Source organism: Pseudophryne corroboree, chromosome 5 (genome assembly GCF_028390025.1).
Source record: "Pseudophryne corroboree isolate aPseCor3 chromosome 5, aPseCor3.hap2, whole genome shotgun sequence".
In the NCBI taxonomy this organism is placed as follows: domain Eukaryota; kingdom Metazoa; phylum Chordata; class Amphibia; order Anura; family Myobatrachidae; genus Pseudophryne; species Pseudophryne corroboree.
In genome coordinates, this window is record NC_086448.1 from 167276604 (window position 1) to 167288895 (window position 12292).

Sequence of the window (12292 nt, forward strand, 5' to 3'; positions counted from 1 at the left end):
TGTACTGAATTATATACAATTATTTGAAATCATTTCTATAGCTTCTATACTGCTTGTCAGGACACACATGTCACAGTTACACCTCTCTCTACTGAATTATATACAATAATTTTGAATCATTTTCTATAGCTTCTATACTGCTTGTCAGGACACACATGTGTCACAGTTACACCTCTCTGTACTGAATTATATACAATAATTTTGAATCATTTTCTATAGCTTCTATACTGCTTGTCAGGACACACATGTGTCACAGTTACACCGCTCTGTACTGATATATACAATAATTTTAAATCATTTTCTATAGCTTCTATACTGCTTGTCAGGACACACTTGTGACACAGTTACACCGCTCTGTACTGAATTATATACAATAATTTTAAATCATTTTCTATAGCTTCTATACTGCTTGTCAGGACACATGTGTCACAGTTACACCGCTCTGTACTGAATTATATACAATAATTTTAAATCATTTTCTATAGCTTCTATACTGATTGTCAGGACACACATGTGTCACAGTTACACCTCTCTGTACTGAATTATATACAATAATTTTAAATCATTTTCTATAGCTTCTATACTGCTTGTCAGGACACACATGTGTCACAGTTACACCGCTCTGTACTGATATATACAATAATTTTAAATCATTTTCTATAGCTTCTATACTGCTTGTCAGGACACACTTGTGACACAGTTACACCGCTCTGTACTGAATTATATACAATAATTTTAAATCATTTTCTATAGCTTCTTTACTGCTTGTCAGGACACACATGTGTCACAGTTACACCGCTCTGTACTGAATTATATACAATAATTTAAAATCATTTTCTATAGCTTCTATACTGCTTGTCAGGACACACATGTGTCACAGTTACACCGCTCTGTACTGAATTATGGGGGTCATTCCGAGTTGTTCGCTCGCAAGCTGCTTTTAGCAGCTTTGCACACGCTAAGCCGCCGCCTACTGGGAGTGAATCATAGCTTATCAAAATTGCGGACTAAAGATTAGCAGAATTGCGAATAGACACTTCTTAGCAGTTTCTGAGTAGCTCCAGACTTACTCGGCATCTGCGATCAGTTCAGTCAGTTTCGTTCCTGGTTTGACGTCACAAACACACCCAGCGTTCGCCCAGACACTCCTCCGTTTCTCCAGCCACTCCCGCGTTTTTCCCAGAAACGGTAGCGTTTTTTCACACACACCCATAAAACGGCCTGTTTCCGCCCAGAAGCACCCACTTCCTGTGAATCACATTACGATCACCAGAACGAAGAAAAAACCTCATAATGCCGTGAGTAAAATACCTAACTGCATAGCAAATTTACTTGGTGCAGTCGCACTGCGGACATTGCGCATGCGCATTAGCGACTAATCGCTCCGTTGCGAAAAAAAATAACGAGCGAACAATTCGGAATGACCCCCTATATACAATCATTTTAAATCATTTTCTATAGCTTCTATACTGCTTGTCAGGACACACATGTGTCAGTTACACCGCTCTATACTGAATTATATACAATAATTTTAAATCATTTTCTATAGCTTCTATACTGCTTGTCAGGACACACATGTGTCACAGTTACACCGCTCTGTACTGAATTATATACAATAATTTTAAATCATTTTCTATAGCTTTTATACTACTTGTCAGGACACACGTGTCACAGTTACGCCGCTCTGTACTACTACTGATATACAGTAATATATATACTTTTCTATAGTTTCTATACTGCTTGTCAGGACACACATGTGTCACAGTTACACTGCTCTGTACTGATATATATACAATAATATATCTACTTTTCTATAGCTTCTAGTAATATAGTGCAGCATTTTGGTGACCAACAGTATACATATATAGTACAGTACAGTAGGCATTTGCTATTGATATATTACTGGCATATAATTCCACATATTAAAAAATGGAGAACAAAAATGTGGAGGAAAAAATAGGGAAAGATCAAGATCCACTTCCACCTCGTGCTGAAGCTGCTGCCACTAGTCATGTCTGCCAAGGCCGATGCCCAATGTCATAGTAGAGAGCATGTAAAATCCAAAAAACAAAAATTCAGTAAAATGACCCAAAAATCAAAATTAAAAGCGTCTGACGAGAAGCGTAAACTTGCCAATATGCCATTTACGACATGGAGTGACAAGGAATGGCTGAGGCCCTGTCCTATGTTCATGGCTAGTGGTTCAGCTTCACATGAGGATGGAAGCACTCATCCTACCGCTAGAAAAATGAAGAGACTTAAGCTGGCAAAAGCACAGCAAAGAACTGTACGTTCTTCTAAATCACAAATCCCCAAGGAGAGTCCAATTGTGTCGGTTGCGATGCCTGACCTTCCCAACACTGGATGGGAAGAGGTGGCGCCTTCCACCATTTGCACGCACCCTGCAAGTGCTGGAAGGAGCACCCACAGTCCAGTTCCTGGTAGTCAAATTGAAGATGTCACTGTTGAAGTACACCAGGATGAGGATATGGGTGTTGCTGGCACTGAGGAGGAAATTGACAAGGAGGTTTCTGATGGTGAGGTAGTTTGTTTAAGTCAGGCACCTGGGGAGACACCTGTTGTCCATGGGACAAATATGATCATTGACATGCCTGGTCAAATTACAAAAAAAATCATCTCTTCGGTGTGGAATTATTTCAACAGAAATGCGGACAACAGGTGTCAAGCCGTGTGTTGCCTTTGTCAAGCTGTAATAAGTAGGGGTAAGGACGTTAACCACCTAGGAACATCCTCCCTTATACGTCACCTGGAGCGCATTCATCAGAAGTCATTGACAAGTTCAAAAACTTTGGGTGACAGCGGAAGCAGTCCACTGACAACTAAATCCCTTACTCTTGTACCCAAGCTCCTGCAAACCACACCTCTCTCAGTGTCAATTTCCTCCTTAGACAGGAAAGCCAATAGTCCTGCAGGCCATGTCACTGGCAAGTCTTATGAGTCCTCTCCTGCCTGGGATTCCTCCGATGGATCCTTGAGTGTAACGCCTACTGCTGCTGGCGCTGCTGTTGTTGCTGCTGGGAGTCAATCGTCATCCCAGAGGGGAAGTCGGAAGACCACTTGTTATACTTCCACTAAGCAATTGACTGTCCAACAGTCCTTTGCGAGGAAGATGAAATATCACAGCAGTCATCCTGCTGAAAAGCGTATAATTCAGGTCTTGGCAGCTGCGGTGGTGTTAAACGTGTGTCCGGTATCCACCGTTAATTTACAGGGAATTAGAGAATTGCTTGAGATACTGTGTCCCCGGTACCAAATACCATCTAGGTTCTATTTCTCTAGGCAGGCAATACCGAGAATGTACATAGACGTCAGAAAAAGAGTCAACAGTGTCCTAAAAAATGCAGTTGTACCCAATGTCCACTTAACCATGGACATGTGGACAAGTGGAGCAGGGCAGACTCAGGACTATATGACTGTGACAGCCCACTGGGTAGATGTATTGCCTCCCGCAGCAAGTACAGCAGCGGCGGCACCAGTAGCAGCATCTCGCAAATGCCAACTCGTTCCTAGGCAGGCTATGCTTTGTATCACCGCTTTCCATAAGAGGCACGCAGCTGACAACCTTTTACAGAAACTGAGGAACATTATCGCAGAATGGCTTACCCCAATTGGACTCTCCTGGGGATTTGTGACATCGGACAACGCCACCAATATTGTGCGTGCATTACATGTGGGCAAATTCCAGCATGTCCCATGTTTTGCACATACAGATGTGTCCACATACATCTTTGCTATATCCCGCCATGTATGGCACAGTTTTGCATGCCTTATACTTAGAGATTTAGCCATGCCTTGTTAATTTTATTAATTTGCCTCTTTAATATGTTACTTTATACATATTCTATTATGGCAAACAAAAATTTTAAAATTCATCAACTCGCTACTCATGATAAACAGTTTAGCCGTGTTTTGCATGTTGTGCCAAATTTGTAAAAAAGCAAAGATGTAAGTGGACACATCTGTACATTGAATTTGGTGGTGCAGAATTTTTTGAAAAACGACAGGGGCATGCAAGAGATGCTGTCGGTGGCCCGAAGAATTGCAGAACCACTTTTGGCATTCAGCCACCACGTGCCGAAGACTGGAGCACCAGCAAACACTCCTGAACCTGCCCTGCCATCATCTGAAGCAAGAGGTGGTAACGAGGTGGAATTCAACCCTCTATATGCTTCAGAGGATAGAGGAGCAGCAAAAGGCCATTCAAGCCTATACATCTGCCTATGATAAAGGCAAAGGAGGGGGAATGCACCTGACTAAAGCGCAGTGGAGAATGATTTCAAAGTTGTGCAAGGTTCTGCAACCCTTTGAACTTGCCACACATGAAGTCAGTTCAGACACTGCCAGTCTGAGTCAGGTCATTCCCCTCATCAGGCTTTTGCATAAGAAGCTGGAGAGATTGAAGGAGGAGCTAAAATGGAATGATTCCGCTAGGCATGTGGGACTTGTGGATGGAGCCCTTAATTCGCTTAATCAGGATTCACGGGTGGTCAATCTGTTGAAATTGGATCACTACATTTTGGCCACCGTGCTCGATCCTTGGTTTAAAGCCTATGTTGTATCTCTCTTTCAGGCAGACACAAGTCTGCAGAGGTGCAAAGACCTGCTGGTGAGACACTTGTCAAGTCAAGCGGAATGTGACCCGTCAACAGCTCCTCCTTCACATTCTCCCGCAACTGGGGCTGCGAGGAAAAGGCTAAGAATTCCGAGCCCACCCGCTGGCGGTGATGCAGGGCAGTCTGGAGCGAGTGCTGACATCTGGTCCGGACTGAAGGACCTGCCAACGATTACTGACCTGTCGTCTACTGTCGCTGCATATGATTCTGTCACCATTGAAAGAATGGTGGAGGATTATATGAGTGACCGCATCCAAGTAGGCACATCAGACAGTCCGTACGTATACTGGCAGGAAAAAGAGGCAATTTGGAGGCCCTTGCACAAACTGGCTTTATTTTACCTAAGTTACCCCTCCCCTCCAGTGTGTACTCCGAAAGAGTGTTTAGGGCAGCCGGTCACCTTGTCAGCAATCGGCATACGAGGTTACTTCCAGAAAATGTGGAGAAGATGATGTTCATCAAAATGAATTATAATCAATTCCTCCGTGGAGACATTCACCATCAATTGCCTCCAGAAAGTACACAGGGACCTGAGATGGTGGATTCCAGTGGGGACAAATTCATAATCTTTGAGGAGGGGGATGTACACAGTGAAAGGGGTGAGGAATCGGAGGATGAGGAGGCGGTGGACATCTTGCCTCTGTAAAGCCAGTTTGTGCAAGGAGAGATTGATTGCTTCTTTTTAGGTGGGGGCCCAAACCAACCAGTCATTTCAGCCACAGTTGTGTGGCAGACCCTGTCACTGAAATAATGGGTTTGTTAAAGTGTGCATGTCCTGTTTATACAACATAAGGGTGGGTGGGAGGGCCCAAGGACAATTCCATCTTGCACCTCTTTTTTTTATTTATTTCTGCATTATGTGATGTTTGGGGCTAATTTTTTTAAGTGCCATCCTGTCTGACACTGCAGTGCCACTCCTAGATGGGCCAGGTGTTTGTGCCGGCCACTTGGGTCGCTTAACTTAGCCATCCAGCGACCTTGGTGCACCTCTTCTTTTTTTTTTTTTTTTTTTTTTGCATCATGTGCTGTTTGGGGACTATTTTTTTAAGTGACAGCCTGTCTGACACTGCAGTGCCACTCCTAGATGGGCCAGGTGTTTGTGCCGCCCACTTGGGTCACTTAGCTTAGCCATCCAGCGACCTTGGTGCACATCTTTTTTTCTTTGCATCATGTGCTGTTTGGGGACTATTTTTTTAAGTGCCATCTTGTCTGACACTGCAGTGCCACTCCTAGATGGGCCACGTGTTTGTGCCGCCCACTTGGGTCGCTTAGCTTAATCATCCAGTGACCTCGGTGCAAATTTTAGGACTAAAAATAATATTGTGAGGTGTGAGGTGTTCAGAATAGACTGGAAATGAGTGGAAATTATGGTTATTGAGGTTAATAATACTATCAAAATGAACCCCAAATTCTATGATTTAAGCTGTTTTTGAGGGTTTTTTAAAAAAAAAAACACCCGAATCCAAAACACACCCGAACCCGACAAAAAAATTTCAGGGAGGTTTTGCCAAAACGCGTCCGAATCCAAAACACGGCAGCGGAACCGAATACAAAACCAAAACACAAAACCCGAAAAATGTCCGGTGCACATCTCTAACATATATATATATATATATATATATATACATACAGTAAGTCAAAAGAATGCTCTATACATTATATAGAGGTCACTATTATGCTCTCTGTGTTGTAAAGAAGCTAATAGAATGTATGCTTAGTGTATGCTTAGTCAATGGTCTGGCATGTGTTGTATTTTATTAAAGCAGTTGACATGATTTTTCATATACAGGTTGAGTATCCCATATCCAAATATTCCGAAATACGGAATATTCCGAAATACGGACTTTTTTGAGTGAGAGTGAGATAGTGAAACCTTTGTTTTCTGATGGCTCAATGTACACAAACTTTGTTTGATACACAGTTATTAAAAATATTGTATTAAATGACCTTCAGGCTGTGTATATAAGGTGTATATGAAACATAAATGAATTGTGTGAATGTACACACACTTTGTTTAATGCACAAAGTTATAAAAAATATTGGCTAAAATGACCTTCAGGCTGTGTGTATATGGTGTATATGAAACATAAATGCATTCTGTGCTTAATTTAGGTCCGATCACCATGATATCTCATTATGGTAGGCAATTATTCCAAAATACGGAAAAATCCCATATCCAAAATACCTCTGGTCCCAAGCATTTTGGATAAGGGAGACTCAACCTGTAGTTTATTGGCTATATGAATGATCTACACCCATATTGTACAAAACATGCCTACAAGTTAGCTGTTACGATAAGGTTTTGATGTGGTGCACTATTAGAAAGGCTTGAGCTACTTGCTTAGGTTTGCCATCCTAGTCAGTCCCTAAGTGACTGTCTTAAGATTTCCAAAATTACTAATTCATCTATTTCCATCATCCATTGTGTTTCCTCATTCCAGCCATACAATGCCACCTGCATAAGCAACAAGATGCCATTCAACAGGCTGCTTGAATAATGGTGGCTGATAAATTACTTTCTGTGCAGTATTCACATGCTCTTTTTCTACTAGCAGTACTGAAAGTAGGGTGGTACGGGGTAGTATGGAGTACCATTAAGAAATATGGTGGTGGTACTCAGTACCACCAGCCCATAGCTGGGGCATAATTTATAAGGGGCATTTTTGTTTGTGGGACATAAAATGGTTTCAGTGGCATAACTGTGTGTGGCACAATATGTAATAGGCATTACGGTGTGTGGTATAATATGTAAGACATTACGGTGTCTGGCATAATGTGTAATGGGCATTATGGTGTGTGGCATAATGTCTAATGGGTGTTACAGTATCTGGCATAATGTGTAATGGGCATTATGGTGTGTCGCATAATGTGTAATAAGCATTACGGTGTGTGGCATAATGTGTAATGGGCATTATGGTGTTTGGTATAGTATGTAAGGAGTATTACGGTGTGTGGCATAATGTGGCCCCTATTGTCATGTAGCCACTCCCCTAGTTTTGTGTGATCACGACCCCTTATAACACATGACCACGCCCATTTTTGCTATCAGTCCACTAAGAAAAAAATTCTATTTGCAACACTGTCTACCAGAGGCTACAATTGTTATTATCCTATCTTATGTACAATTTGATACTCCTGCCTCTTAGATTGCAAGCTCAGCTGTTTTATGTCATTGCATGCAATTTGTTTGTATTATGATCCTTTCAGTGGGATGCAGTTAAAATGCCGGCTGTTGGGATCCTGGAGTTCAGGATACCGACGCTGAAAGTCCAACAATGTCGGCAACTGGAATCCCGGCATACCAGGGCTATTCCCAATCGTGGTCAGTCGCCCCACTGTGGGCATTCTGGTGGGTGGGATTCTGATGTCGGAATATTGACAGTCGGCATTCCGCCCGCCGGTATAACGTATGTAACCCCTTTTAGTGTATAGCACTGCAGAATTTGTGTGTGCTTAAAAATAATAACAATGAGAAGAAGAAGAATTACATTATTATTATTATTATTATTATTAATAATAATAATAAGAAGAATATCTGCCTTTATTGACAATCTCAGCTATGTAAACAATCCTTTCTCCTTGCAATGTCACTTGCATTTTAAATAAATATATTTTTGTTGCTCTCTTTAATTCATCGGTTGTTGATGTGAAATCTCTAGTCCAACTCACCTTATTCCATTCAAATAAAAAAAGTATTTTTTAATACACCTAATAATTAAAATATTTTAGAGGCACTATTCAATAAGTTCAGGACCTCCTATATTTTGGTATTTACTGCACTACTGCAAATTTGGTTGGGTGTTGGCAAAGGCAGCAACAATTTGCTGGAACCCCCATCCACCTCTCATTATTTACCTATGTGCTAGATATATCATGAACCTGAACACTTAGGTCAGTGACAGAACTTGTAAATGGTGGGCCCAGGTACAAAAATATAATGTTGGCCCTCCTTCTCCACCCCAACCCAAGTACACAATAGGCCACATGGCAGTGGGTGACAGGGAGAGGCAGAGGGTGACTGTATAATGCAGGGGGGGCAAGAGGTTGACATATAGAGAAAGAGGGTAGCATTGAAAGGCAGAGGGAGGCAGAGGGTGACAGAGAAAGGCAGTGAGTGACAGCAGGAGGCAGTGGGTGACAGGGAGAGGGTGACAGGGAAAGGCAGTGGGTGACAGGGCTACAAGCATAAAGGCCTGTGCAGTGTGGAGAACAGGGGACATGTACCTTGGTGAAAGGCAGGAACACAGCGACCTCTGTCTGTGACAGGGGCCCCCACCCCTTGTGCTTTCCTCACAGACCCATAACTAGACTTTTTGGTGCCCTGTGCCAGAGAGAGAATTGACGCCCCCCCCCCCCCCATTTTTCCATTAGTGACACAAGGCATATCCCAGAGAAAGCCTATGCTAGGACGAGTGACACCATTCAAAATACTTCCATACCCAGGATTCAAACCTATAACCTGTTTAATTCCAATCAAACACACTATTCATTGATTATAAAAAAATATCAGCATTGCAATTGAGCAGACCTATGTAGTGTGCAGCCACACATCCAAATCCAATCTCTTGCAGCCACACACTACAGATAGATCTGCTCAGCCGCAATGCTGATCATTTATTCACAAAGCACAAGGTAAGCTTCTAATAGAATTTTCTAGCTTAGAACTATCTGCCTTTCTATGCAAAGGCATATAGTTCAATAATAGATTGTCTGACTACAATGCCACAGGCAATGGGTTTGTATCCCGGGTATGTCAGTACCTTGAAATGTAATAAAGGACAGTGTGACTGAATAACAAAGAAATCTCAAATTGAGTTCATATACGTTGTTTAGGTATTAGCAACAGACAGAGTAAGGGTAGGAGACAGGAGGTCAGGAGAGGCTGGGCTTCAAAAAGGGGGGAAGCTGCAAGTGAAAGTAATAAGAGAAAAGCTTTTTTGGGACCGCACTAGTCTTGCAATAAGGTTGTAATGCCCTCTGAAAAACTGATTTATGACGCTAAATTGCGTTATAGATACAGCAACTTTATGCATAGGGAGAAAAATCCGTTTTGCAATTATTTGTTGCTATCAGTGGTGCTCCCTAGAGTCAAGAAGAGTATCAACTAAGAAAACCCAACAAAGAAGAAAAGTTGGAAAGTAGACTCTTGTGTGGGAGCACTCGATTCAGAGGATTGTATTATTCAATTCTGATAAAACATAATTTTATTAATTCATTAAAAAATATGATTGTAGGAGTAAGTTTATACGTAAGATAATGTAGCTACGCGAAAATATAACACTGTATTATGTGCAATTAATGTGGTTTTCAATACCGCAATAGAAACCGGAAGTCCAATATATGGGCTATTGATTTTACTGAGATAACAGTAACACCTCTGTATAGTATATGACCATCATTTATTCTACAGCAGTCCTAGTTAGGATTAAGTAGTCGTAGAGAATTGAATCATAGGTCATACAGAACCGAATGCCAGTTGGTATTATTAGGGATCACTCTAGATCGGGCAGAAGAATATTTTGCAGTACCAGGGTGTTCCAGGGTGGTCACCCATCCGAGTACTGACCCGGCCCTCCACTGCTTGGCTTCCAAGATCAGACGAGATCGGGCATCTCCAGCGGGGTATGTCCGCAATTTCTTAATCTGCCCGTTCAGTCAATCCCAATACCCGTATCGACCGAGTTGTATCTCAGAGGTGAACTGAATCAGTCGTGTATTCAGTATTTATCTCATGCCCATGAAAGTGGATTTGTAACAATATTAGTCATAATGCATGAACGAAATTACATTCAGGACAGTTAGCATAGAGAGAGATTTTTTTATGCAAAGGCGTCCACTTGCATATGATGATGATATATAATCAGGCATCAATTATAGCAAACCAGTTGCTGTATATAATATATGGGGCCTCAAATAGATTATGCCACATACGCCACCACAGCAGAAATTACTGCACACAGAGAATTGTAGCAAACCTGTTGCTGTGTGCAATATATGATATATATGGCCTCTAACAATTTATGCCGCACACACCACCACAGCAGAATGAGAATTTACACAAAAACATTTATAGTTGAGTAGCAATTTGCTGTAAGCGTGCAGCTAATAAGCTTCCTTAAGATTCTTTGTGCAAAATTCTGTCGTGTCTAGGAATATAGTAGTTTACTTCCAATACCTTGTTGGATACCATATAGGTCCAGCACCTCTTGGAGCATGACTACCCTAGTGCATACACATTTTACAAATGCTCCAAGAGGTGCTGGACCTATATGGTATCCAACAAGGTATTTGTAAAATGTGTATGCACTAGGGTAGTCAGATAGCTATAAAGTTTGGACTATCAGTGATAGGCATATAGAACATTATAAACTGCACATACACATATAGGCATCATCTAAATATTTTAAGGCAAGTTAATGGCCTATTTGGGTTGTAATAAATATACAAAGAAAAAATTTATATGGTTGCTGTAGTCATACGATACCAATCCCAAAGTGCTGCATGTAGAAAGCTGCCGTTTGTAATCTCCTGTAAATGACAGGATCCTGGAGGTGTAGGGAAGCCGAAATGGTGGTTGGTTATTTCTTATGCTGGCAGTGTCCGCTGCTCCACGGTGTGTGGTAGTTGAGTGCCTCCCCTCTCTCAGCCGCTCAACGCGGCTGGACGCCGTTGCCCGGGTAACTGACCTGGAGTTCCGGTTGGTGCGATCATGTGTGCGCACCACGTGACCGCAGGGGGAGATGACGTACGTTTCGCAGAATAGCTTGATCACAGAACGTAGAAGAATTATATATCATCATCATATGCAAGTGGACGCCTTTGCATAAAAAAATCTCTCTCTATGCTAACTGTCCTGAATGTAATTTCGTTCATGCATTATGACTAATATTGTTACAAATCCACTTTCATGGGCATGAGATAAATACTGAATACACGACTGATTCAGTTCACCTCTGAGATACAACTCGGTCGATACGGGTATTGGGATTGACTGAACGGGCATATTAAGAAATTGCGGACATACCCCGCTGGAGATGCCCGATCTCGTCTGATCTTGGAAGCCAAGCAGTGGAGGGCCGGGTCAGTACTCGGATGGGTGACCACCCTGGAACACCCTGGTACTGCAAAATATTCTTCTGCCCGATCTAGAGTGATCCCTAATAATACCAACTGGCATTCGGTTCTGTATGACCTATGATTCAATTCTCTACGACTACTTAATCCTAACTAGGACTGCTGTAGAATAAATGATGGTCATATACTATACAGAGGTGTTACTGTTATCTCAGTAAAATCAATAGCCCATATATTGGACTTCCGGTTTCTATTGTGGTATTGAAAACCACATTAATTGCACATAATACAGTGTTATATTTTCGCGTAGCTACATTATCTTACGTATAAACTTACTCCTACTATCATATTTTTTAATGAATTAATAAAATTATGTTTTATCAGAATTGAATAATACAATCCTCTGAATCGAGTGCTCCCATACAAGAGTCTACTTTCCAACTTTTCTTCTTTGTTGGGTTTTCTTAGCGAAAGTAATAAAACAGATAATTGACAACTGCCGCCAACAGTACCTCCTACTCTGTAGTGCTATGTGCAGTGCCCCCCCCGCACACACCTAGTTACGACCCTGATTCCTAAGTTTG

General features: G+C 41.7%; 2 pseudogenes; one reads left to right on the forward strand and one right to left on the reverse strand.

The window, feature by feature from the left end:
- Positions 1–10150: 10150 nt before the first annotated feature.
- On the reverse strand, positions 10151–10270 carry LOC134930031 (5S ribosomal RNA; annotated as a pseudogene).
- A 1374-nt stretch (positions 10271–11644) lies between these two features.
- Positions 11645–11764, forward strand: LOC134930032 (5S ribosomal RNA; annotated as a pseudogene).
- The last annotated feature ends 528 nt before the right edge of the window (positions 11765–12292 follow it).